Below are 27,484 nucleotides of genomic sequence, written 5' to 3'. Positions count from 1 at the left end.
CCTGGCGAGAAGACAAAAGCTGTCTTTGAACCTACCAAGAAGAAGGCTTGTAAAACTCCACCGTGTAGGATGGGAAGCAACATGAAGGTGTTCTGTTTCTTTGATGTATTGTAATCAACAGAAATACATTGTCTTGACCCGAGAACTACGAAGAGAAGAGGAAGCAGGACCAGACTCCCCTCAAGGCGGCCTTTTCTTTGAACTGTTTTACGACCTCTTCTTTGAACTGTTTTATAACCAAAGGCGGTGGCAGTTTATGACCACCAGACCTGTTGTGTACCGGGCAGAGAGAAGGAGGCGACACCAAGGCAGAACTGCGGTTTACCAGGTTTATTGAAGACCTTGAAGAGTGTGTGTGGGGTGTGTATGCTACCACAAGTGAATGAGTGTGGACAATGTGTAGAATTAACAATGTAAGTTTTACCAGTGGTTGTTGTTGATGCGTGTTGTGGGAATATTTCATCAAATCCAAGGGGCAAGACGAAGAGGTAGTCAGCAGGGGGTTGGAGAGAGGCAACAATGTCCGAGTCCAAGCTGGGGTCGAGGGTCGCGGGAGGCAAACGATCACAGGCAACAGGGAAGACACTGTGGAAGACACACGGGACATCAAACACCGGAACCAGGAAGAGCACAATGAAGGCGAGCAAGGAACAAGGGAGGGATGCCAAACTTGTTGCTTACTGTGAAAGATTGGCTACGTTCTGGCAAAGGTCTCGTGGGTCCGCTGGCTTTTATGCCGGTACCTCTCGTCAGGTTCAGGTGTGCTGATTTGCAATTGTCTGCAGCTTTGTCGCTGCGTGGGTGTGCTGCGCCCAGCGCAAGCAGGGGCGTATCTGGGACGAACTGGGAAACTCAGCTGCTGGAGAAAAGCAGGTTCGAGTCTGCGCCGTGACAAGACCTTAGAAACAGCTGTTGCCATGTAATCAGGAAAGTCCAAATAAGAGAGGAGGCGTACAGTCGTTCGGCGGAGCCCAGAAGTCTCTCCTCAATTGAGCCAATTTTAATTCTGTCTCTGTTTAATTCCTTGCTTCTTGTCTTGTTTAATAGATGTCATCAGTGTTTGAACCTGACAATATCAATTTGTCAGGTAGAAAACTTTACCTTACTAACCTATATAAATCAACCATTTATAAAAAAGTATCATTATCTTTGGAGGGGGAGGCCAAGCACGTTATCTTATGTTATCTTACAACACATTATTATGTGTTGTCAACTTTGTGCTTTTATTAAAACAGTTCATGTCGTTGCCAGAAATAAAAAAATGGAAAAAAAAAATGTTACACACTGAAAGCAAGCCAGGAGCAGGCATGCACACACAGTATACAACACTTGGTGGACAATATGTACCTAGCTCTAAACAACATCAAGAAATAGGTCTATGAACTGTAGATGGAACCATGTTGCAGCAGAAAGTAAGAAGATATTAACAGAAAATGAAGAAGTATATTAAGTGTGGAGAGAGAGGAGAAGTGAGCATCGTCACAGTCGGTTCACGACACTTAAGAAGAAGATCGGATCGATCCATTTGTGGTGTAAGTGATTCGGTCGATATTCGTATTTGTTATTGTTTACAAATTCAGCGAATAATTCCCAGAGCACAGGGAGGACTTTGAGGGCAAAAACTGAAGAGTTTAAAATGACTGGTAGATAGTTTTGCTTTTGTTGAGTTATTGTGTACCGTAGGTGGTGTCATGGAAATTTTCTTAAAGACGATCCTTTAGTGACAAATACCTTTAAAATGATTTATTAAAGTAACAAACAAATAATAACAATTTTTGCAAAGCGAGACCAAACCAGAACGACACATCCGTTGGTTCCAGCTTGTTCTAACTCCTTTAGAATTTGACATGACAATTATAGAGTCTCAGAAGTCCCACCCTCCATGCTCATTTACATACAGCACACCAGTGGAATGAATACCCAAAGTCCTGTGAAGGGGAGAGGGTGTCGTTTGCCCAGAGGGGGGGGGGGGTCACTCAGGAAAGGGGAACAATTTAGCTCTGTTGGGGTCAAGAATAAATGACACATGTGCCCAGGTCAACTAAAGTCCACATGTTACATCAAAGACACAGGAGACAGAGCTTGATCAGATAATAGATCTCTTGCTAAGTGTCACATTCCTGAGCCCAATAAACATCTTTTGGTACCCAGTTCAAAGAACATCATCTATTAAAACGAGTAATTTTGCTATCACAGTGGGTTGTGGTCATGTGACCTGAAGGCACTTCTGGGTTTCATGCCATGGTCTAGGCTCCCATCAGGCTGCTGGTTGTTTACCTGCATCAGTGCAGATTGACTTTTATTTTGAAATGTGTCGAGTCAAATATATAAGTCATCATTTAGAAATAAAGTTAAATAGGATGGAGTGGATTTGGACTCTTAAGAAAATATTTTTAATGATTTAAAGCATTTATGGTCAGCAAGATTTTACTACTACCTCACTTCATTTGACACTCTGGAGTAAAGACATGTGAGGACTCCACAAATGAAACATTTCTGTGTAGAAGACAAAGTTGCATGCCTAAGTAACGTGTTTGATTGACATGGACGCTAATGAGACAAAGTCTGTTTGCAGTAGATTTCCTGCTACTAGTAATAGTCTCATGTCTGCACTTGTTTTTATGTGTGAAGTTATGTTGTCTCATTATTTAGCTGCAAGATGTTGTTCAGCAATGCTTGCTAGTGATAACAAGTTTCACTCTATGCTGTTCAGACTACTTTATTATTACTAAGAAGGATATTTTATTCATGCTAACAAATATTGCCAAAGACGCTAGCTATAATGTGGTCTTATATAGCACTTTGTTTTCCTGCACTAAAGGGCGCTAATTAATTTAAAACCTCTTCTCACTCCGGCACTTACCAAAGGCATGCGGTAAATTTAGGCCTGCGCTTAAAATTTTTAGTGTGATGTAAGGATACCATCATGAAAAGCACATTTAATAAAAAAACACGTTATTATGGTCTTACCTTTACTTATAAATGAAGTCCATGCGCAGCTCCTTCTGATCAAAAGCATCGATAACTTGTTTATAGAAGTCTTCCTTATCTTTCTTCAGTTTTAAAAGTCTCTCTGTCTCGATGGAGATCTTCCTTTATTACCTCCTGTTTCGATTGAAAGTCCAGTTTAGAAAACTGTTTTCTTTTAGATATGTAATCCTCCATGTTAAAAGTGCAAGCGAGAGGAAAAAATAAACGCTCGCTGCTCACTCTTGCTGCTTGTTGTCACTTCTTCTGCAGCCGAGTAGTCGCAAGAAGGATCACTAGCGCCCTCTACCACCAGGAGGCGGGAGTCATTTAATGACTCATATTTGACACACGCAGCTACGGTATATTAATAAAACATAGCTGCTTACTGTTCTTTTTAGCATATTCAATAGCTTGGACCTTAAATCCTACTGAATAGCTCTTAATCTTCTTCCCTTTATGCGATTTCAAATGATTGAAATCAGCCTCCTCCATTTTGAAAATGATGACAGGTGAAGTGTCACTCGTGACGTGACGAGTTTGACTTTTAACATCATGTTGATAGTAGGCTAATATAGCTAATACAGATACTTATATAAGGCTCCAGACAGATTTTTTTTTTGTATTTCTGCTCCAACTTGGCTCCTTTCACATGGTGTGTTGCTTACCACCTCGACTTGGGTAATCTTTTTTCTGGAAGCCAGCTCAGCTGATGAGCCTTACCTTTGGTGGAATAAGTGATTGTGAGTTTGTGTGTTGCATCTGTGATGAGCCTCCTGCTGAGAAGTGACTCGCAAAGAGCCGAGCCCTTCCAGCTGACCCTCAGACATATCTGTGGCATTTTAACAAGGTCCTCATTTAATCAGCACATTTCATTCATTAAAGTGAACTTTGTTTCCCCACGCTTGAACCTGCGCAAACACTGGCTAATGTGTTCCTACATGGAAAGTCAGGTAGTGTTTGCAAAGCAGGCAAGACAAATCTGCTTGAAGTGATGGCGGCCACAATAATCAGGAGTGTGTCTGAGGCAGCTGTATGCTTGGATGGCATGATTGCCAACCTTCAACTTCCTTGCCCGTGGTTGTCCACGGCCAGACTCTGCACATCTGTGTCGCTCACTCAGCCTGCCTCCTCTACACATCTGTGTCGCTCACTCAGCCTGCCTCCTCTACACATCTGTGTCGCTCACTCAGCCTGCCTCCAATCAGCGCTGACAGGTCTTCAGCACCTGCAAAGTGCCAGAAGCCTGATGAGTGGTCACATGAGGAGGGAGATAAGTGGCGTGAAGCAGGTGCCGGGGGTCTGGGAGACCAGGGAGGAGGACTCTGTCCACTGGCACCTGGCGCCGACAGGATCCTGGTCCGATTCCCACCTCTGGAGGGCCTTGTGACCTGGTCTTTCCTCCATGGGGGTCCCATCATTACCTGCTGATGACACACCTGGCCCGGCTTGGGTCTGACAGGTGAGGCTCCTGATTGTGTGGAACACCTTCTTGTGTGCTCGGGCTCAACCTCGGACGAACTCTGTAAGACTTATCTTTATCACTTTAAACAAGACATGAATTAACAAATTATAGGAATATCGATATTTATTCGACATGAGAATGACCAAACACCACTTATTTGTGAAGTTAAACTATCAATCAATCAATGTTTACTTATATAGTCCTAAATCACCAGCGTCTCAAAGGGCTGCACAAGCCACAAACACATCCTCAGCTCAGATCCCACATCAGGGCAAGGAAAAACTCAGCCCATTGGGATGACAATGAGAAACCTTGGAGAGGATCCCCCGAGCAACCGGTGCAATGGACGTCACGTGGATCTAACATAATAGTGTGAGAGTCCAGTCCATAGTGGATCTAACATAATAGTGAGAGTCCAGTCCATAGTGGATCTAACATAATAGTGTGAGAGTCCAGTCCATAGTGGATCTAACATAATAGTGAGAGTCCAGTCCATAGTGGATCTAACATAATAGTGTGAGAGTCCAGTCCATAGTGGATCTAACATAATAGTGAGAGTCCAGTCCATAGTGGATCTAACATAATAGTGTGAGAGTCCAGTCCATAGTGGATCTAACATAATAGTGAGAGAGTCCAGCCCATAGTGGATTTAACATAATAGTGTGAGAGTCCAGTCCATAGTGGATCTAACATAATAGTGTGAGAGTCCAGTCCATAGTGGATCTAACATAATAGTGTGAGAGTCCAGTCCATAGTGGATCCAACATAATAGTGTGAGAGTCCAGTCCATAGTGAATCTAACATAATAGTGAGAGTCCAGTCCATAGTGGATCTAACATAATAGTGTGAGAGTCCAGTCCATAGTGGATCTAACATAATAGTGAGAGTCCAGTCCATAGTGGATCTAACATAATAGTGAGAGTCCAGTCCATAGTGGATCTAACATAATAGTGTGAGAGTCCAGTCCATAGTGGATCTAACATAATAGTGAGAGTCCAGTCCATAGTGGATCTAACATGATAGTGTGAGAGTCCAGTCCATAGTGGATCTAACATAATAGTGTGAGAGTCCAGTCCATAGTGGATCTAACATAATAGTGAGAATCCAGTCCATAGTGGATCTAACATGATAGTGTGAGAGTCCAGTCCATAGTGAATCTAACATAATAGTGAGAGTCCAGTCCATAGTGGATCTAACATAATAGTGTGAGAGTCCAGTCCATAGTGGATCTAACATAATAGTGAGAGTCCAGTCCATAGTGGATCTAACATAATAGTGAGAGTCCAGTCCATAGTGGATCTAACATAATAGTGTGAGAGTCCAGTCCATAGTGGATCTAACATAATAGTGAGAGTCCAGTCCATAGTGGATCTAACATGATAGTGTGAGAGTCCAGTCCATAGTGGATCTAACTTAATAGTGTGAGAGTCCAGTCCATAGTGGATCTAACATAATAGTGAGAGTCCAGTCCATAGTGGATCTAACATGATAGTGTGAGAGTCCAGTCCATAGTGGATCTAACATAATAGTGTGAGAGTCCAGTCCATAGTGGATCTAACATAATAGTGTGAGAGTCCAGTCCATAGTGAATCTAACATAATAGTGAGAGTCCAGTCCATAGTGGATCTAACATAATAGTGTGAGAGTCCAGTCCATAGTGGATCTAACATAATAGTGAGAGTCCAGTCCACAGTGGATCTAACATAATAGTGAGAGTTCAGTCCATAGTGGATCTAACATAATAGTGTGAGAGTCCAGTCCATAGTGGATCTAACATAATAGTGTGAAAGTCCAGTCCATAGTGGATCTAACATAATAGTGAGAGTCCAGTCCATAGTGGATCTAACATAATAGTGTGAGAGTCCAGTCCATAGTGGATCTAACATAATAGTGAGAGTCCAGTCCATAGTGGATCTAACATAATAGTGAGAGTCCAGTCCACAGTGGATCTAACATAATAGTGAGAGTCCAGTCCATAGTTGACCTAACATAATAGTGAGAGTCCAGTCCATAGTGGATCTAACGTAATAGTGAGAGTCCAGTCCATAGTGGATCTAACATAATAGTGTGAGAGTCCAGGCCATAGTGGATCTAACATAATAGTGTGAGAGTCCAGGCCATAGTGGATCTAACATAATAGTGTGAAAGTCCAGTCCATAGTGGATCTAACATAATAGTGAGAGTTCAGTCCATAGTGGATCTAACATAATAGTGAGAGTCCAGTCCACAGTGGATCTAACATAATAGTGAGAGTTCAGTCCATAGTGGATCTAACATAATAGTGTGAGAGTCCAGTCCATAGTGGATTTAACATAATAGTGTGAGAGTCCAGTCCATAGTGGATCTAACATAATAGTGAGAGTCCAGTCCATAGTGGATCTAACATAATAGTGTGAGAGTCCAGTCCATAGTGGATCTAACATAATAGTGAGAGTCCAGTCCATAGTGGATCTAACATAATAGTGAGAGTCCAGTCCACAGTGGATCTAACATAATAGTGAGAGTCCAGTCCATAGTTGATCTAACATAATAGTGAGAGTCCAGTCCATAGTGGATCTAACGTAATAGTGAGAGTCCAGTCCATAGTGGATCTAACGTAATAGTGAGAGTCCAGTCCATAGTGGATCTAACGTAATAGTGAGAGTCCAGTCCATAGTGGACACAGACATGTGGAGAAAATGTATGAACAACAAATCAATGATGCAAGTGACAAATTTTCCATCCAAACAATACCTTGTTTGTTGACAAGAGGACATGACAGCCATGGAATCACATTCAATCTCTTTATTAAGCAGAGGTAACAAGATCCAATGGAAAGATCCAAAAGAGCTGGCGTCAGAGTCAACAAAGTTAACGTGGACCCCGACTTAAACAAGTTGAAAAACTTATTGGGGTGTTACCATTTAGTGGCCAATTGTACGGAATATGTACTGTACTGTGCAATCTACTAATACAAGTATCAATCAATCAATCAAAACGGCTAAAGCTAGCACACACATGTCACTAGGCAACAGGCCCCGCCTTTAAAAGCACAGACTCCACCCACTTTGCACTGATAGTAAACATCTCTTAATGCATATGCAGGAAATATTTCTTAACACATTACTTTTATTCCATAGTAATTCTGTTAGTAACTTAATTACTTTTCAGGTCAAGTAATGAGTAACTAATGACTTTGTTATGAGTGATTTTCCAAACGCTGGTCAGACGACACAAACACCAGGAAGTTTGCATCCATGCAGCATGAGAGTATGTTCAGGTGTGCATATTCAGCACAGCCAGGCCATTAAAAGTACTTGCAAAAGGAAGAATCCTGCATGGCTGTTTGACCTTTAAAGGGTACTTTTAAAATACTAATAAAGTTTGGCCAAGCTACTTTACAAGAACTGGTAACTTTCACACAATAAATGTATGTTTCTCCATAAAGTCTGCCGCTAAAAGGCAGACAATCCTGTCATAAATATTTCACATCATATTAAGTCACCCTGCGTACATCATAATGTGCAGCTTTTTGATGAATAAAAGAGCTATTTAATTTTTATATTTCAACGCATAAACTCCCTTTTACTGTCTTTTGTTTCTTTAAATCATAGTCTGATGTTTCTGCTTAAAAAGGGAATTGGGTGGGACAAAACATCTTTGTGACAGTTATACTGCCTTCAAGTTAATATTCAGCTAGCATGAAAGTCCCACTTTGAGTGCTAGCATTCTGGAATATACTGCAGATTGCTTTCTGCACGGAGACCATGGATGCTTCAAAGCTCCTCCTTGCTGGTCCAGCCTTCCAAATGTTCCCTCATAAAAGAGGAATAAAAAGGCAACGATGTGAGAGTGGAAGCCAGGATAGTAATGGCCTGGAACTACAGAACAAGACCAAGAGGAGCAGATAGACCTGGAACGTCATGATATCAATTGAAGGAATGAAGGAATGAAGGCTGCAGAATTGAAAGGAAAAGACAACCAGTGGGACAAAAATAAGAGGCAAAGATGGATGTGATACCAAAGTAGAGACAAAAGACTAAAGGTTTCTAACCTACCGTATTTCCTTGAATTGCCGCCGGGGCGCTAATTAATTTAAAACCTCTTCTCACTCCGGCGCTTACCAAAGGCATGCGGTAAATTTAGGCCTGCGCTTAAACATTTGAGTCTGATGTAAGGATACCATCATGAAAAGCACATTTAATAAAACAAACATAAGGAAGTCTGATCAAAAGCATCAATAACTTGTTTATAGAAGTCTTCCTTATCTTTCTTCAGTTTTAAAAGTCTCTCTGTCTCGGTGGAGATCTTCCTTTATTACCTCCTGCTTCGATTGAAAGTCCAGTTTAAAAAACGGTTTTATTTTAGATATGTAATCCTCCATGTTAAAAGTGCAAGCGAGAGGAAAAAACAAACTCTTGCTGCTTGTTGTCACTTCTTCTGCAGCCGAGTAGTCGCAAGAAGGATCACTAGCGCCCTCTACCACCAGGAGGCGGGAGTCATTTAATGACTCCTATTTGACACACGCAGCTACGGTATATTAATAAAACATAGCTGCTTACTGTTTTTTTTTTAGCATATTCAATAGCTTGGACCTTAAATCCTACTGAATAGCTCTTAATCTTCTTCCCTTTATGAGATTTCAAATGATTGAAATCAGCCTCCTCCATTTTGAAAATGATGACAGGTGAATTGTCACGTGACGAGTTTGACCCAGAGGAAATCGTAGACATGCGCTAATAAAAATAATATTTTGCAAAATTTGTTTGAACCGGTGTTAATCCTGAGCCGGCGGTAATACTAAGCATGCGCTAATTATTTTGCGAAACGAGTTTGACCCGGCAGTTATTCTAGGCAGGCGCATACTATTCAAGGAAATACGGTAAGCTTTTGAGAAAGTTGGTCTTTGTGAGTGCACAGTCCCTCCCAAGGCTACATAGTTTGCTCCCAAAACCAAAAACACGTACGATAAGTTGATTTCTGCATTGGTCCCTTGACACCAGATCTGAATCTGTTCCATGGTCTTTGAACTGTCACCACTTTTACCGGATTTTGTTAAAGGCAAAGATCAAAGGCCTCATCCACTCAGAAAATTTTTCAGCGAATCTGCAATTTCCTTTTCTTTCATCCATGCATTGATTATTGTAAACAACCTTCAGTGTGGATGTATTTTTCTGGCAGGAATAAAGTTGTCACGTCTATGGATCATGTTTTGTTTTGGTCATGTTCGGTTTGGTTTTTTGGACATTTGGTTCTGTCTTGGCACTACCTGGTTTGTTTTCGTCTCCATGCCAACTCAGTTTTCACCTGTCATGTCACGTCCCTGTTCTCAGCCTCACACCTGTTTTCACTAATGATCCCGGCTATTTAAGTCACTCTTTTTCTTGTCTTCATTCTGGGATCTTCACACTCGCACGTACCCTACCCATGCTGCACCTCCTTCAAGACCTGGATAATCTGCTTCATGCCTTGCTGTTTGTTTTGGTCCACGCCAAGTAAGTTTTGTTGTTTATGCCATAGATAGTATCTTTTGTTTATTTGTATATAGTCATGGCATTGTGCTGTTTTGTTTTAAGTTTAGTAGAGATTATTATCTGCCACAGAGCGCGTCCTTGGTTTGCCTTTTTGAAGTTTGTTTGTTTATTAAATAAATATCAAGTACTCACGTCCACGCCTCGCTCGTGCTGATTCTCATCTGTGTCGAGGAAACAATCCACGTCCAAGCCATGTTGTGACAGAAGTGCCGGTTCTACAATGGGAATGAAACTGGACTCACTGGTGACGGTGGCAGAGAAGACTGTTGACAAACTAGTAAGCATCCTGGATGATGCCAGTCACCCTCTGTATAGTTTTATCCGTAGCCAGAGGAGCCTGTTCAGTTCTAGACTGCTTCATCCCAAGTGCAGGACTAATAGACTCAAAAACTCCTTTGTCCCACACGCCATTAGACTGTACAACTCCTCTCTGGTACGGGGGACGTGGGGTACTAGGATGACAGGGGATGCAAAACATTAACAGTGCAATACGTTTTCATAACATGGTCACTACTGCCTACTTTGTCTTGTTATATTCTTATTTTACTGTTATATTGTTATTCCCATTGTTTTTATTCTTTTTGTAATATTTCTCTATTTTGTTTCCTTTTAAACCCCCATTATTTACTTTTTTTTTAAATTGATCTCAACTCTGTACACTGCTGCTGGAATTTTAATTTTCCTGAAGGAACTCTCCTGAAGGAATCAATAAAGTACTATCTATCTATCTATCTAACTAGATCAGTGGTTCTTAACCTGGTTGGAGGTACCGAACCCCACAGTTTCATATACGCATTCACCGAACCCTTCTTTAGTCAAAAAAATAATAAATAAAATTTAAAAAAAAAATATATATAGATATATTTTCAAGTTGAAGACAAAGTTATATGGATTTGGTAAAACTTTAGTATGGGGAACATATTCTAAGTGACAAAAACTTCATTTAGAGTTATTTGGTTAGGGTTAGAGAGTTAGAGTTATAATGAGACCATGCTGAATAAGGCATTAATAAGTACTAAATAATGACTAGTTAAGAGCCAATATGTTACTAATTTGCATGTTAACAAACACCTAATTAATGGTGAATAAGTCCCTCATACTAAAGTGTTACCATGTTGTTTTTACTGGTGCATAAAATGAAGCGTGCATGAACATCAACTTGTTCAAACAACAAAACCAACACAAATGACACACCTGTAAATCAGTCTGACTTCGGTTTTTTGCTGTATCCGTAATACGCCGATAGTTAGAAGTTTGATGAGTCGGGCGTGTCTTAACCTCCACCGAACCCCTGAGCCCGACTCACCTAACCCCAAAGGTTCCATTGAACCCAGGTTAAGAACCACTTTGCTAGAGTATAATTGGAGTAATTTTAGGTGAAGGACACAGTGGTGCATCAACTTAGGAGCATATTGCAGTCCATGATCTCAAATTATTCCGTCCTACGTGTCTGTGTCCGTGACGTAAACAAGTTGACAGATAGTTAACATGAAGATCCCAAGGAAACTGAAGAAAGAGTCCAGGCCTTTTATCTTTAAGAAGCTTTAGGGATTTTCACAGATAATGCACTTTTCCTTTCTCCTTGTCTAATTGGTCATTTCTTTCTTTGTTTTCTCGTTTCCTTGTATTGATTAGTTTGTTTTGGTTATCTTTTTTGTTTGTAAAACTGTATGAAGAGACACCAAATATATGTCAAATAAACACTACTAAGTAACAACATGTCCATACCTTTTTGCTGCATAACATGTTTTCACACACACACACACACACACACACACACACACACACACACACACACACACACACACACACACACACACACACACACACACACACACACACACACACACACAGCCCATACAATAGCATGTAAACAGTGCTCATAAACGTATGTAAATAGTCCTAACACTCAAATCCACACATGAATGAGATGTGCATATGGAATGCTTGTAAACAACACAGGATAATATACATTAAATACTGAAGAGGAGAGACACAAACATTCTTTAGAGGAGTGAAAAACGGAGTGAAAGTTGAAAAAGTTGAAAAACTTATTCGGGTGTTACCATTTAGTGGTCAATTGTACAGAATATGTACTGTACTGTGCAATCTACTAATAAAAGTATCAAAAGAGCTAGCGAGCAAAGAAGCTAAATGCTAAGTAGCAACAAGCTAAAACAGGAAAACAAGCTATCTTCACACAGTACTATTTTTTTTTACATTTACACGCACACACAACGTCTTCATGTTACTCATAAAACAGACACAAGACTTACAGAGAATGTTTCCAAGGCACTTCGTGGAAGAAACAACAAACTTTAAGCGCTGAATCAGGTAAATACGTCTCGTGTGTAAACAAGTGAGCGTCAGACTGTCACACGCAGACTTCCGGAAACCAGAGGAAGGAGCAACTCGCCTTCAAAATAAAGGTCCCTTCTTAATACCGAATAATGTTACATCACACAAATCGTTGAAATTAGTTTCCATACATTTAATCCATGCTTGGCGAAATAACCACAATTTTAACATGTAACATGCAAAAAAGTGTTTGGAAAACATCACAATAGCGTGTAATAGTAGGAGTAGTTTTATGAAATAGTGTAAAGGTAAGTAGGTAGGTCTTTATTGTCATTGCACAAGTACAACGGGACTTTGTTTTCAGCACAAACCCGTTCAAGATGAGACAGACAAAGAGTGTACAGGGTTGGAGGACAAGAAGGCTGATGGGTCACCAGAAGGCGCCCCATAGAAGATGGGAAAAAGTTCAACGATGGCGGAGGATAAGTAAAACAAATACAATCCAGACTGGGCTCCTAACTCGATCAATCAATCAATCAATGTTTACTTATATAGCCCTAAATCACTAGTGTCTCAAAGGGCTGCACAACCACTACCACATCCACGGTAGGCCCACATAAGGGCAAGGAAAACTCACACCCAGTGGGACGTCGGTGACAATGATGACTATGAGAACCTTGGAGAGGAGGAAAGCAATGGATGTCGAGCGGGTCCAACATGATACTGTGAAAGTTCAATCCATAATGGATCCAACACAGTCGCGAGAGTCCAGTCCAAAGCGGATCCAACACAGCAGCGAGAGTCCCGTTCACAGCGGAGCCAGCAGGAAACCATCCCAAGCGGAGGCGGATCAGCAGCGCAGAGATGTCCCCAGCCGATGCACAGGCAGGCAGTACATGGCCACCGGATCGGACCGGACCCCTTCCACAAGGGAGAGTGGGACATAGGAGAAAAAGAAAAGAAACAGCAGATCAACTGGTCTAAAAAGGGAGTCTATTTAAAGGCTAGAGTATACAAATGAGTTTTAAGGTGAGACTTAAATGCTTCTACTGAGGTGGCATCTCGAACTGTTACCAAGAGGGCATTCCAGAGTACTGGGGCCCGAACGGAAAACGCTCTATAGCCCGCAGACTTTTTTGGGGCTCTAGGAATCACTAATAAGCTGGAGTCTTTTGAACACAGATTTCTTGCCGGGACATATGGTACAATACAATCGGCAAGATAGGATGGAGCTAGACCGTGTAGTATTTTATACGTAAGTAGTAAAACCTTAAAGTCACATCTTAAGTGCACAGGAAGCCAGTGCAGGTGAGCCAGTACAGGTATATATGTATGTATATATGTATATAAAGGTATATACAGTATATATGTATGTATATATGTATATAAAGGTATATACAGTACAGGAGTAATATAATCGAACTTTCTTGTTCTTGTCAAAAGTCTAGCAGCCGCATTTTGTATCAACTGTAATCTTTTAATGCTAGACATGGGGAGACCCGAAAATAATACGTTACAGTAGTCGAGGCAAACTTATAGACATTGTATATGCCTCCAGGTTTCTTACAGTGGCTTGAATTTGCCGGATGATTTAATCTCTTCCACATTCATGCTGACCCCCCCCCCCCCCCCCCCCCCCCCCACCCCCCGCCCCCCCACCCCCCCCCCCCCTCCCCCCCACCCCCCCCCCCCCCCCCACCCCCTCCCCCCCCCCCCCCCCCCCCCCTCCCCCATCTGCACACCCCATTTATACAAGCAGTTAAGCAAATTAAATCCGAATCTTTGTGTCCAAAACAAAACTTTGCCCTGGTGCAACCGGTGGAACGGAAATGGCCCGTGGACTTAATTACAGACTGGTCTACGGCGATTTGAGTCCAGTCTGATTGGTAGATATACAATCTCCTCTGTTTGAGTCCACTATACTTTTGTGAGAACCATTCAGAAGAGATCTCTGGGATGATGCTGTGTTCTCCATGACTGGTGGAACCCCCTTAATGGTAGTGCTGTGCCACCGCAATCATTACCATATAATTGTTTCTGCTTAAATGCGCCCATCATCACCACCACCGTCCCCAGAGTGAGCAGCAGATGCCCCGCGGTGGTAATTCAACATCATTAGTGAACTTGACTGGTTGGAGGCATTAGAGACGCAACATTAGAGCGCGCCAGGCGGCGTGCCAATGCTTGGAAAACTAGATAGCATCTCTTCACTTGTCATGTGTTGCTCATTGAAGCCTGAGAAGAAACCTGGTGGGAAATGGGCTCCAGCACCGTCTGTTGTGGCCGGTGTGGACTATTCCCAACACTAAATCTGTATTTGGCGAGCAACAAAGCCAATCATATCCAATTTGTCATTTCATTCGCGTTTCAACCTTTTTTGCAATCATACTGCCTCACACTCAGGTATCCTCACAGTAAGACTTTGGGATCTCTGGAGAAACAGGAAGACTTCTTGAGATCTGTGTTGAACATTCCTCCTCACTGAATGCACAGTCGCGATCAAAGGTTTACATACACTTGTAAAGAATATAATGTCACAGCTTTCTACAACTCTTGTTTTTTTGTGATCTAGTGATTGGAGAACATACGTGTTGGTCACAAAAAACATTCATGAAGTTTGTGTCATGATCCACGTCTTGTTTTGGTTTTGGTTCTGTTTATCACATTCTGTCTAGTATTTGTCTTCCTCAGTTCTTTGTGGCACTTCCTGGTTTTGTTTCCGTTGTCATAGTTACCTGTCTCTGCCTTAGTCACACGCACCTGCCCTTGATTATTTATCTCCCTATATATGCCCGCCTCTGTTTGACATTCAGTCTTGGACTCTTGCTTGCTACACAAACAGCTGACGCCGCTCTTCCAACATTGTGGTAAATCTATTTTTTGGATACTTCTTAGCTTATATGCTATTTTGTTTGTTTATGTCCCTCGCTTCCACGCTAGCGCCCTTTGTTCTTTCTAGCTCCCAAGCTAGTTCTGTTGGTTTTTGGTTAGTGCCTTTGTGCAAGTGTTTTTGTTCTTAGTTTAGAGAGAACAACTCGTCACCACAATGCCAGCGAGACGTCACAGTTTGCTTCTTTTATGAACTTATTATGGCTCTACTGACCACAGAACTTTCTTCCAGAAGGTCTTATCTTTGTCCATGTGATGTTAGATGAAACAAAAATGGAGCTGTTTGGCCACAATACCCAGCAATATGTTTGGAGGCCTTCAATCCCAAGAACACAATACCTACCGTCAAGCATGGTGGCGGTAGTACTATGCTCTGGGCATGTTTTGCTGCCAATGGAACTGCTGCTTTACAGAGAGTAAATGGGAAAATGACCTCCAAATTATTCAGGATAAGCTAAAATCATCAGGCCGGAGGTTGGGTCCTGGGCGCAGTCGGGTGTTCCAACAGGACAATGACCTCAAAAGTGGTAAAGGAATGGCTAAATCAGGATAGTGTCACGTGCGGGTCGCATTTTAATGCGGGATCGTTCCTCCAACGCAAACATAGACAACGTAAAGGTAAGAATGATTTAATAACAAACTTAACGTCCCCGTGGGCGGGTCCAAGGTTTGTCGGCCCACCCGGAGGGTGGTCATGGACGTTCTGGATGTGGCCCGGAGGTTCCCATGGGGGCCGTGGGGGCCCCAGGGTGTTTCCCCTTCAATTAGACTCTGTATGTTGCTTGGAAAAAAAAAGGACGTGCACCACTGCCTATAACCCCAAGTCGGATGGCATGATGGAGCGTCATAAACGAACTATCTCACAAACGGACTATCTTGCAGGGGGTCACTGGAGCGACCTCCTGCGCACAATCGGACTATCTCGCAGGGGGTGACAGGGGTAACCTCCTGCGCACCATCGGACCATCTCGCTGGGGGCGACCTCCTCCACATAATTGAACTATCTTACAAATGGGGCGATTGGAGTGACATCCTTCGCATCTGGGAGTTTTTGCATGTTTTGAGGGGCCAGTGTGTTAGCCTATGCAATACGGTGTAAAAAAAAATATATTGTTGATTTATTGTGAATTTTTTTTCTTTTCTCTGTTCTATTTCCCCTTGTTTGTTACCTATTTTGTTTGTGATGAAACGGGGACGTTTCTAATTGAGGGGGGGACGTATGTAACAAACAGTTCAGGGTGTCCCTCCAGTGTTGCCGTAAGGCTGTGACGCAAGAGGTCTATATAAAGGCAGGTTGTTGAAGAAGGTGATAGATGGGTATATGGAGATAGGTGTAAAGAAGGGAACAATAAAGTGGTGGAGACCGGACCTGCTCTCATGACTCCCTATTTTATTTTATCAGTACCCAAATTACGCGAACCCAGGACACTCGGCTACATTACCATGGTGACCAAACTGACTCACAAAGGTACACAAACAACAAAGGGAGTTCAAACTAACAGAAAATAACTAAACTAAACATGATCCAGACTACGGATCATGACAGATAGAATGAAGGTTTTAGAATGGCCTTCCCAAAGTCCTGACTTAAAGGTGCGGACAATGCTGAAGAAACAAGTCCATGTCGGAAAAGCAACACATTGAGCTGAACTGCAGCAATTTTGTGGTGGAAAATGTAAGCATAAGCTTGTGGATGGCTACCAAAAGCACCTTTTTGCAGGTAAACTTGCCAAGGGACATGTAAGCAGATATGAACATTGCTGTACGTATACTTTTGATTGCTCACATTTTCAGTAGAGCCATAATAAATTCATAAAAGAAGCAAACTTGAATGTTTTTTTGTGAGCAACACAAAAAAATAAGAGTTGATTGGAAACTCAAGACAGCCATGACATCATGTTGTGAACGTAAACTTTTGACCAGGACTGTATTATCCGTAAAATAAGGCAAATTATGTGCCATCCAGTTTTTTGGAGATGACATCGCAGCAAGGGTTTATGCAAAGTGGTTAAGACGTGCACACAGCTACATACCATGCTGCCCACCTCTGGTAAGTCAGCCCCCGACGCCAAGGTTCTGTTTATCTCACCTCCTGCTAATATTGACAGCTCACTCTGCCATTAAATTAATTTCTCCTGTTTTCCAAGCGTCCCCCACCACCCTCGTCAAAACATTTCTCTCCATTTTCTGCCGGTTTTCTAAGAACGGTATCGGGCTGTTGGTATAAAGAGTCGCTGGTCGTGCACACTTAAGCGGTGCAGTCGTGGAGAGGAAAAGTGGAAGCTGATTGTCGGCCGGGCAGAAAGACATTTGCACATCATTTCCATTGAAAAGCAGCAAACAAAAGACACGGGCGGCAGCTACGCCGCGACTGAAGCCACGTTCTGAGGATGCAGGGGCGCTTCTAGGCATGCTTATATGAGGGGGCAGTCAGAAATGTGAAGGGGGCATCTTGTGTACACATCATGCTCCAGCACTTTTTTCTGTGCTTATAGTAACGATGCTTTCTTCTTTGAAATGGGTCTTTAGGTATGTGTCCAACCCCAACCTGGAGTAGTGGATTGCACTTTGTCAGGCCTCTACCTTCAGACCTGTCCAACTTGGGTGTCCCACCTGAAGACTAAGCTCCTGCTGGTGTAGCTTTTACAGTCACTGAGGCACGCAAACCCCCTGACCACAATAAGGTGGCAATCCCTCAGGGGGGGAAACTGAAAAATAAAAATACATGAATAAAATAAAATAAAACATCCTTCATCCAGATTTTATCAACCAACAACATAACATTCATCCTAACTGGATGGCCTAACTCTCAAATAATTTGTGACCCAAAGTAGGACTTCCAAACTACAGTCAATATTGAGAATCAGCACCACCAAGTCCGAGTCCATGGATCTCGCCCGGAAAAGGGTGGAATGCCATCCCCGGGTTGGGGAGGAGACCCTGCCCCAAGTGGAGGAGTTCAAGTACCTAGGAGTCTTGTTCACGAGTGAGGGAAGAGTGGATGGTGAGATCGACAGGCGGGTCGGTGCGGCGTCTTCAGTAATGCGGACGTTGTATCGATCCGTCGTGATGAAGAAGGAGCTGAGCCGGAAGGCAAAGCTCTCAATTTACCGGTCGATCTACGTTCCCATCCTCACCTATGGTCATGAGCTTTGGGTCATGACCGAAAGGATAAGATCACGGGTACAAGCGGCCGAAATGAGTTTCCGGGTCTCTCCCTTAGAGATAGCGTGAGAAGCTCTGCCATCCGGGAGGAACTCAAAGTAAAGCCGCTGCTCCTTCACATCGAGAGGAGCCAGATGAGGTGGTTCGGGCATCTGGTCAGGATGCCACCCGAACGCCTCCCTAGGGAGGTGTTTAGGGCACGTCCAACCGGTAGGAGGCCACGGGGAAGACCCAGGACACGTTGGGAAGACTATGTCTCCCGGCTGGCCTGGGAACGCCTCGGGATCCCCCGGGAAGAGCTAGACGAAGTGGCTGGGGAGAGGGAAGTCTGGGTTTCCCTGCTTAGGCTGTTGCCCCCGCGACCCGACCTCGGATAAGCGGAAGATGATGGATGGATGGATGGATGGAAAGGTAGTCTGATGAATATTGATGAAAAAGAATCTCAAACTATTTTATAAAACAGAACGTGGGCACTCATTTGGGCACAAAATTCATTCACTCCAAAGTATGTGTGTTGCCCACTTGCTTGTAAATTGATGAAAACGGCTGTGTTTTTGTTTTGAGGTGTCTTGGTCCTATCAAATGAAACTTATAATTTGTTTATTACAAAATGTAGATTGAAACATTAAAGGTTGACTACAGAAAAACTACAGAAAAAGAATTCCAGCAGTCGATTGCCAGACCGTTGCTAGGTACAACGGGCCGTTGCTAGGGACTCCGCTCTGAACAGAGGACAGCAGAGGAGGACTGCTAAGCAGGATATATACCTTATGTTTCATTTGTACCCTCATTAACAGCATCATAAATGACTTGTAGCTTGTTACAGAGACAGTGGAGGCTCTCTGCCTTCCAAACCACTGCTGCTCAGAGCCTCCGCTGTCACTGCTCTCGTCAAGTGGTATAAAAAAAAAAAAAGGAACTCCATAGCACCGAAAGTCCGCGACGATAAACGTGTTTATGACAGATAAGACTACACAAATACACCCATCCTAAGAAGTATATGATAAATGTAGACAACTTTTCCTTTTCTTTTACTTTCATACTGCAACAGTGATTGGATATTTACTGAGGGCTGAGTGCGGGTGCCCAGCCTGTGGAATGTTGAATACACGCACAGCGGAGGGAGGAATGAGAGGGAAGCCGACACTACTATATCGTGTGTGTCCCTTTTTTGGGGGATTTTTCCGCTAGTGCCGATAATTTTGTCAACTTGTAATGTAGTAATTTTGTGAGTTTATTCAAATTTACTTTCTCAAATTTTGATTTGAGGGGGCAAGACATTTATTTAAGGGGGCTGTGCCCCCTCTTGCCCCTGCGTAGATCCGGCCATGCCTCCCCGTCACAGGTCTATTCCAGTGGAAAGCCTACAAACTTCTGACTGTTCCGTGTTCCAGCCTGTAAGACAAAGTCAGTCAGACATGGAAGAGAGAGAAATGAAGGGGGCTCAGACAATTAGATGCACCATCTGCCTTCCAACATTCCCCCGTGTGAGGAATGCAAATACCCGCCAAGTTAGTCAAGTGAACACCACACATGTTCTTGTTTGTGTTTGGACTGATTGCATCGCGCTTTGGATGTATTTCATTGTGTCTCGTGTTTAATTGCGTGCTTAAAAAAGGTCGGGCCATGCAGCTAAGGTCTTCGCCCTTCTCCACTTTGTGATCATGCATTCTTTGCCCGGGTCTTCCTACCACACGGTCTTCCTGTGCTCGCCTCACCGCAGCACACTGAGCTGGATGACTTCACCTTTCTCAGCAACAATAGCATTACAAGCCTGGATGGATTCCACGGTGCCTGCGGGTGTTTGGAAGGCAGACAGTCTTCCTGGGGGGAAACACGGATGCAGCCTTTTGTTTTCGCTCTTGTTCCTGATTACCGTTTGTTTTATTAATGCTATGCTAATCTACTTTCCCCTCCTTCTGTGAGCTTTATGCCTCCTGCCATAGCGGAAACACTGGAAAGAAGCCTGCTGAAGGAACTCCGGAGAGAGCCCGTGCCATTCTTTCTATTTTCTACCGTGGCAAACTTTTCTTGAATGCTGCAGGAGGAAAACGGCACTTGGGGAACTCCTACCAACAATAGGATTGACATAATGTAGTCAAAGTGACATCGAGTATACCTGCTGAACAAAAATTGGCCCTATTAACTAATCCTGAGGTGTAACTGATTCTTTAATTACATGTTGAAAAAATCCACAACTTGCGTACGGAGGGCGTGGCATAAAGGGGCCATGGTTTAAGGATCCATTCATCCATCTTCTTCCGCTTATCCTAGGTTCCTCTCCCAGCTACTTTGTCCAGCTCTTCCCGGGGGATCCCGAGGCGTTCCCAGGCCAGCCGTGAGACATAGTCTTCCCAACGTGTCCTGGGTCTTCCCCGTGGCCTCCTACCAGTTGGACATGCCCTAAACACTTCCCTAGGGAGGCGTTCGGGTGGCATCCTGACCAGATGCCCGAACCACCTCATCTGGCTCCTCTCGATGTGGAGGAGCAGCGGCTTTACTTTGAGTTCCTCCCGGATGGCAGAGCTTCTCACCCTATCTCTAAGGGAGAGACCCGCCACCCGGCGGAGGAAACTTTTTTGGGCCGCTTGTACCCGTGGTCTTGTCCTTTTGGTCATGACCCAAAGCTCATGACCATAGGTGAGGATGGGAACGTATATCGACCGGTAAATTGAGAGCTTTGCTTTCCGGCTCAGCTCCTTCTTCACCACAACAGATCGATACAGCGTCCGCATTACTGAAGACGCCGCACCGATCCGTCTGTCCATCTCGCCATCCACTCTTCCCTCACTCGTGAACAAGACTCCGAAGTACTTGAACTCCTCCACTTGGGGCAGGGTCTCCTCCCCAACCCGGAGATGGCACTCCAGCCTTTTCCGGGCGAGATCCATGGACTCGGACTTGGAGGTGCTAATTCTCATCCCAGTCGCTTCACACTCAGTTCAAATATGACCTGGGAAAAATGAGTCGGTGTGTATAAATGATATATTGTTGCGCTTGTAGCATGAAAGCAAGACAACTTGAAGTAAGTATCGTTTGATACACAAAAACATGTGCGTTATTTATTCATCAAAGACAAAAAATAATGACTGCGTACATCCAGCGACTCAAAATTGGTGGTCACAACACTTGGGAAAATCACCTGACGGTCACTTGAAGGGGCCGCTCTGAATGACTCACTCTTAACTGCATACATGAATGCTAAACAAGAACAACATTGTTGTGTGCACAACCCGACAATGACCGTGAATAATGATGAGAAAGTCAAGTAAACAGGTGTGCTGAATTCTAAGCAACAGCTACACATGTCCACCCAGAATTCACCATCCCAAAAAAATAAACAGTGAATGTACAGGGGCACGGACAGGCCGACTGGACCGGGTGCGCCGGACTGGTACTAACGCCGGGGTGTCAGCAGGGGGGGAACCGGCAGGGCAGCTGCACTGTCGAAGGGCCTGGGGCCCAAGTAGAGCGGGCGGACGACTCCGGTGCGGTGCAAGAGTACGGCGGGCCGTGGTAACTGGCTGACTAAGATCCAGGTGATCCTTTCTGACCAACCCCCGATATCCCACAGGAAATGCTTGTCTCCGCTCTCCAGGACGCAAAATGGCCCATCGTAAGGAGGCTGAAGGGGGCCGCAGTGGGCGTCGTGGCGAATGAAAACAAATGTCGCTCTTCGTAAGGAGGACGGGGTAAAAACCCTTGGCGGAATCGAGGGGAGCAGTTTGCTGGTCACCGGCGGACTAAGGTGCCGTAGTGCTAGGAATAAAGTCCCCTGGCACTCGCACAAGCTGGCCGTATACCAACTCTGCCAAGAAAGACTACAGGTCTTCCTTGGGGGAAGTCCGAAGCCCCAGCATCACCCAAGGGAGTTTGTCTACACAAGCGCTATCTTTTAGGGATGCCCTAAGCGCTGCCTTCATGGAACGGTGAAACCGCTCACACATACAATTGGCCTTTGGGTGATCGGCCGTGCTGTGGTGGAGTTCCACTCCCAAGCTCTCTGCCACAGCAGCCCAGAGCTCAGAAGTGAAATGGGAGCCCCGGTCGGATGATATGTCTGAGGGGGTACCAAAACGGGCAACCTATGTCCCAATGAAGGCGCACCAGAGGTACTGCCCTGGCCAGCGGATGGGCCTGTCGACCATCGTGAGGAAGTATGTGCAGCAGCGCGAAGATTGGAGAGGCCCAACCGGATCCACGTTGACATGGCTAAGACCGCGCTCCGGAACTGTAAACGGTGCCAGTGGAGCCCGTGTGTGGCAGTGCACTTTTGAGCGCATGTGGCAGCCCAATCCCTAACATCCTTTTTCAGTGCACGCCAGACGAATTTTGCAGCTACCAAGCGCTGTGAAGGTTTCCTCCCACGGTGGGAAAGGCTGTGGTTGGAGTCGAACACCTGCCGCCTCCAACTGGCTGGCACAAGGGGCCGGGGCCGACCCATAGCGACGTCTCAAAGGAGCGAAACCCCTGTGTCCTCAAATGGAACCTCAAACAACTGTAGCCCCGTGGCTGCAGCCTTCAGAGCTCAGATGTCAGGGTCGTCGACTTGGTCAACTGCCATCTGTGCAAAGTCAAGCCCCCTAAGGACAGCGACAGATCTGGAACTGATCATTCACACGTTCATTTCATCTCACATTGACTATTGCAATTCTCTTTTCAACAAGTCAACACTAAAGAGACTTCAGACGCTACAAAATGCAGCTGCCAGAATTTAGACCAGAACAGTCCACATAGCTCCCGTTTTAGCCACTCTTCATTGGTCCAGTCTTCATTGATCTAGTCTTCATTGGCTTCCAGTCAAATTCAGTTGAAGATTTTAGTCCTGACTTTCCGTGCGTTGCATGGTGGGGCCCCTCAGTACATCACTGACTTTTTATGCCCCTACTCTTCAGCTGCATGGTGGGGCCCCTCAGTACATCACTGACTTGTTATGCCCCTACTCTTCAGTTGCATGGTGGGGCCCTTCAGTACATCACTGACTTGTTATGCACCTACTCTTCAGTTGCATGGTGGGGCCCCTAAGTACATCACTGACTTGTTATTCCCTACTCTTCAGTTGCATGGTGGGGCCGCTCAATACAGGACTGACTTGTTATGCCCCTACTCTTCAGTTGCATGGTGGGGCCCCTCAGTACATCACTGACTTGTTATGCCCTTACTCTTCGGTTGCATGGTGGGGCCCCTCAGTACATCACTGACTTGTTATGCCACTACTCCTCATATGCATGGTGGGGCCTTTCAGTACATGACTGATTTGTTATGCCCCTACTCTTCAGTTGCATGGTGGGGCCCCTCAGTACATCACTGACTTGTTATGCCACTACTCATCAGTTGCATGGTGGGGCCCCTCGGTACATCACTGACTTGGTATGCCCCTACTCTTCAGTTGCATGGTGGGGCCCTTCAGTACATCACTGACTTGTTATGCCCCTACTCTTCAGTTGCATGGTGGGGCCCTTCAGTACATCACTGACTTGTTATGCCCCTACTCTTCAGTTGCATGGTGGGGCCCCTCAGTACATCACTGACTTGTTATGCCCCTACTCTTCAGTTGCATGGTGGGGCCCCTCAGTACATCACTGACTTGTTATGCTCCTACTCTTCAGGCCAGGGTCTCCCAGAGATCCCAAAAAGTAATTTTAAAACCTGCCATACCAGACTTTAGCTCCCAGACTCTGGAACAACTTGCACCAGTCCCTCCCTGATCTCGACTGTGTCGACACTTTTAAGAAACATTGGAAAACTTCTCTTTTTAGTAAAGATTTTAGTTAATGCACATTTTAACTATCATTTTTAAATCACCTTTGTATGATGTTGTTGTTTTCATTGAATTGTTGTTTTACTTCACTGATGTTTTGTACGGCACTTTGTCATTTGATCTGTGACAAACTACGGACAGCCTGGACACAAGCTCAGTGTGGTCCAGAACGCTGCTCAAACCAAGTTCTGATGATTTGATGTGCAAGAACTTGGGAGCCCTGACCTTACCCTCCTCAAACATCTCTGGGGTGAAGTACCGTAGAAGAAAGATAGCAAGGCAAGTCATCTCTCAAGTCCAAGATGGGTGACCTCTTTTGAGTGAATGAACAAGAAGAAGAACAAGAGTGCAGCTTGTCTTCTTGGGCAAAAGGAAGCTTTTCTAGCTGCAGAGGAGCAGCTTGAACCAGGTGTCAGGGATATGTGACCTGTGTCCATGGTGTGCACACCACCTCTACTGGACCATGGAACTTATCTAGCTCCCTTTAGTGGATTCCATATTTCCTTCATGTCTCCATTTTGTCCCAATTCCATGAAATAGTACTGATCATAGCTGTTCTTGGCCGACTGAGAGTTCTTTGTGTTCAGGTGAGTCTTACTTAGGACTGGTGTTCTGCCTGCTAATGACCGTGGTTTCCCAGACCTCTTGGCCTCTGTCTCTTACGTCCTCGGCACCTCTACTGGATGATGGAACTTATCTAGCTCCCTTTAGTGGATTCCATATTTCCTTCATTTCTCCATTTTGTCCCAATTCCATAAAATAGTACTGATCATAGCGGTTCTTGGCCGACTGAGAGTTCTTTGTGTTCAGGTGAGTCTTACTTAGGACTGGTGTTCTGCCTGCTAATGACCGGGTTTTCCCAGACCTCTTGGCCTCTTTCTCTTGCGTCCTCGGCACCTCTCGTCTCTCATCTCACGCTCCAGACTTCTGTTTCATTCTCCTCTTATCTGCTTCCCGGGACAGACTTAAAGACTGGCCTTGAGCGGCGGTGACAACTTGTGAATGCAGCGGTTGCCCCCTCGCTCTGTCTCTCATTTCTTTGCCGTCTTGTCTCTGCTTGCTACCCTCTCAAAGATAATGTGCTAATGAGGACGTCTTGGTTTTTCTTCTTAACCTCACCTGCTTTTTCTCTCAGATCTGTTTCCTCTCTATTCACTCTTCAAAGTTATCCCTCTGCCATCTTATTGCGTGCTGTAATGAAACAACTGGAAGTATGTCATGCATTACATTCTCTTGGTATTGTATGCATGTTCCAAATAGACTGAAACTAACTTTTGTTGCATTTATTAGCATCAAATGGCCAGTTTGTATGTCCAGAGAACCAAACCTGCGCCAGGTCCTATCTCCCAATAGTAAAGAATTGTTGAAAATATTCCAGATTCAAGAAAGTGACACAGATCAAAGTATAATCACTTGTTTTTTTTAAATCTCATTTCTGACATTTTCCAAAAGTTTAATTCTTGCCCAATTTCGGTAGGCAGGTCTTTGATGTCATTGCACAAGTACAACGGAACTTTCCTTTCAGCACAAACCCGTTCAAGATGAGATAAACAAAGTTTACAGGTTTACAGAACAGGAACCCTGATGGGTCGCCACAAGGCGCCCCGTAAATGAAGGGAAAAAGTAAACGCCACTAACTCACCAGTGCCTCCATGGAAATGGCCCCATCTACCTCAAAGAAGTACTCACTCCCAAATCCTCCACACAACACCTCCGCTCCAAACAGGCTAACCTCCTCCAACCTCCGAGGACAAAGCTACAAACTATGGGAGACCGGGTTTTCTGCTCCACTGCTCCCAGTCTGTGAAACGCTCTCCCTGACCACCTGAGGGCACCTCAGACTGTGGATGCTTTTAAAAATGGCTTAAAAACCCTACTTAAAAAAAAAAAGCCTTTTTATGGATATATGCATACTAGTTCTAGCTATTAGGCCAGGGGTCGGGAACTTTTCTGGCTGAGAGAGCTATGAAAGCCAAATATTTCAAAATGTATTTCCGTGAGAGCCATATCATATTTTTTAACACTGAATACAACTAAATGCGTGCATTTTTAAGTATGACCAAGATTTTTAGAGTATAAAAAGTCTCTTATTCTTTTTCATAACATTGTTATTCTGAAGCTAACCAATAATAAATAAAATGTCATGTCTGTTGATCATGTTTTTGTTTGGCCATGTGCTGTTTGTCCTTTGGACTCTTTAAGTTCCTGTTTTTTCCCACTCCCTTGTCTGGTTTCCTTGGTTACTCATTTTGTCCACCTGTCTCTGGTGGACAAAATGCCCGCTCACCTGCTTCCCGAGCACTAATCAGAGGCAGTATTTAAGCTCGTCTTTGCCAGTCAGTCGCCCTGTGCTGACTTGTTTCATGCCTTGCCATAGTTTCGTGCTTCATGCCATGCCAAGTAAGTTTTGTTTGATTTATGTTCATAGTCTGTTTATGTGTTAGCTTTGTTCTTTAGCCCAAGTTGTGCCTCCGCTGTGAGCGATTTTTGTTTGTATCTTTTTTTAGTTTAAATTAAGTCATGTTTTTACCTAAATGCCATGTCCCGAGTAGTCCGTCTGCCTTCCTGGGAGAACGACCCCGCAGCAAGCTGCAACCCCCCCCATCGTGACATAAAATACTTCTTACCATTAATGCGACTTCTTGAACAGGTGCGGTAGGAAACGGATGGATGGATTTAAATGCATGAGAATGTTTTATATTTTGAACGTTATTTTTAGCACTGTCAATTCCAGCGGAATTATTCATAATTATCGTGTTAAGCAATGTCAGCTAAGATTTATCTGAGAGCCAGATGTAGTCATCAAAAGAGCCACATCTGGCTCTAGAGCCATAGGTTCACTACCCCTGTATTTTATATTTTATTTATTTTTATTATCTTTTTATTATTGTTATTTTCTTATTTTTATTTGTATTTTTCTAATAGATTTTTTTAATACACTGTAGCACTTTGAGGTTGTTTGCTCAATGTGAAGTGCTTTTTACAAATAAAATATATTATTATTATTATTATTAAGGATGAGTAAAAAAATACAATCTAGACTGGGCTCCTAAGGGGGTCCAGTCTGGAGTGGGAAAAACCTCCATAGCAAAGCACATATATAACGAGACTAGCAACAGATGGGGGGGGAGTGGGGGCCAAGGTGGCAGGCTGCAGCTCTTCAGGTGCTGCCCAGCCGTCCATCACCCCTAAGGGATTCGCATCGAGGGCGTTGGAAGGGAGGTGGGGTATGTGTGTGTGGCGTATATTTTGGTGGATGCATGTGTGTGTGTGTAAGCCTGCCGCGTGTCTCTGTGCCGCGGCCTTGATGTCGTGCATTCGCAAGTCAGTCCAAAGTCATTAACAACAAGTGTGTGTCCATGCGAGACAAGAAGGGAGTTTGTTGTGTCTTCGCCGCACTGTCCTTCGGGAGAGTCTCCGAGCCAG

At 44.1% G+C, this 27,484-nt stretch overlaps 1 long non-coding RNA gene across 4 annotated transcripts; it reads right to left on the bottom strand.

Moving 5' to 3' along the window:
- Positions 1 to 315: 315 nt before the first annotated feature.
- LOC133568782 (uncharacterized) lies at positions 316 to 12,321 on the bottom strand. 4 transcript variants are annotated; one of them, XR_009809675.1, is made up of 5 exons: positions 12,222 to 12,321; positions 10,078 to 10,397; positions 2,971 to 3,105; positions 682 to 856; positions 316 to 585 (listed from the first exon to the last, which is right to left on the bottom strand). It is a non-coding gene; the product is annotated as an uncharacterized LOC133568782 (long non-coding RNA). The 4 variants fall into 4 exon arrangements; XR_009809676.1 differs by lacking the exon at positions 2,971 to 3,105 and having other exon boundaries at positions 682 to 881; XR_009809674.1 differs by lacking the exon at positions 2,971 to 3,105 and having other exon boundaries at positions 682 to 859.
- Between the last annotated feature and the right edge of the window lie 15,163 nt (positions 12,322 to 27,484).

Source organism: Nerophis ophidion, linkage group LG14, assembly GCF_033978795.1.
Source record: "Nerophis ophidion isolate RoL-2023_Sa linkage group LG14, RoL_Noph_v1.0, whole genome shotgun sequence".
Classification (NCBI taxonomy): domain Eukaryota; kingdom Metazoa; phylum Chordata; class Actinopteri; order Syngnathiformes; family Syngnathidae; genus Nerophis; species Nerophis ophidion.
The sequence above is the reverse complement of the archived record's forward strand: the minus strand, read 5'-3'. Positions and strand labels throughout refer to the sequence as shown.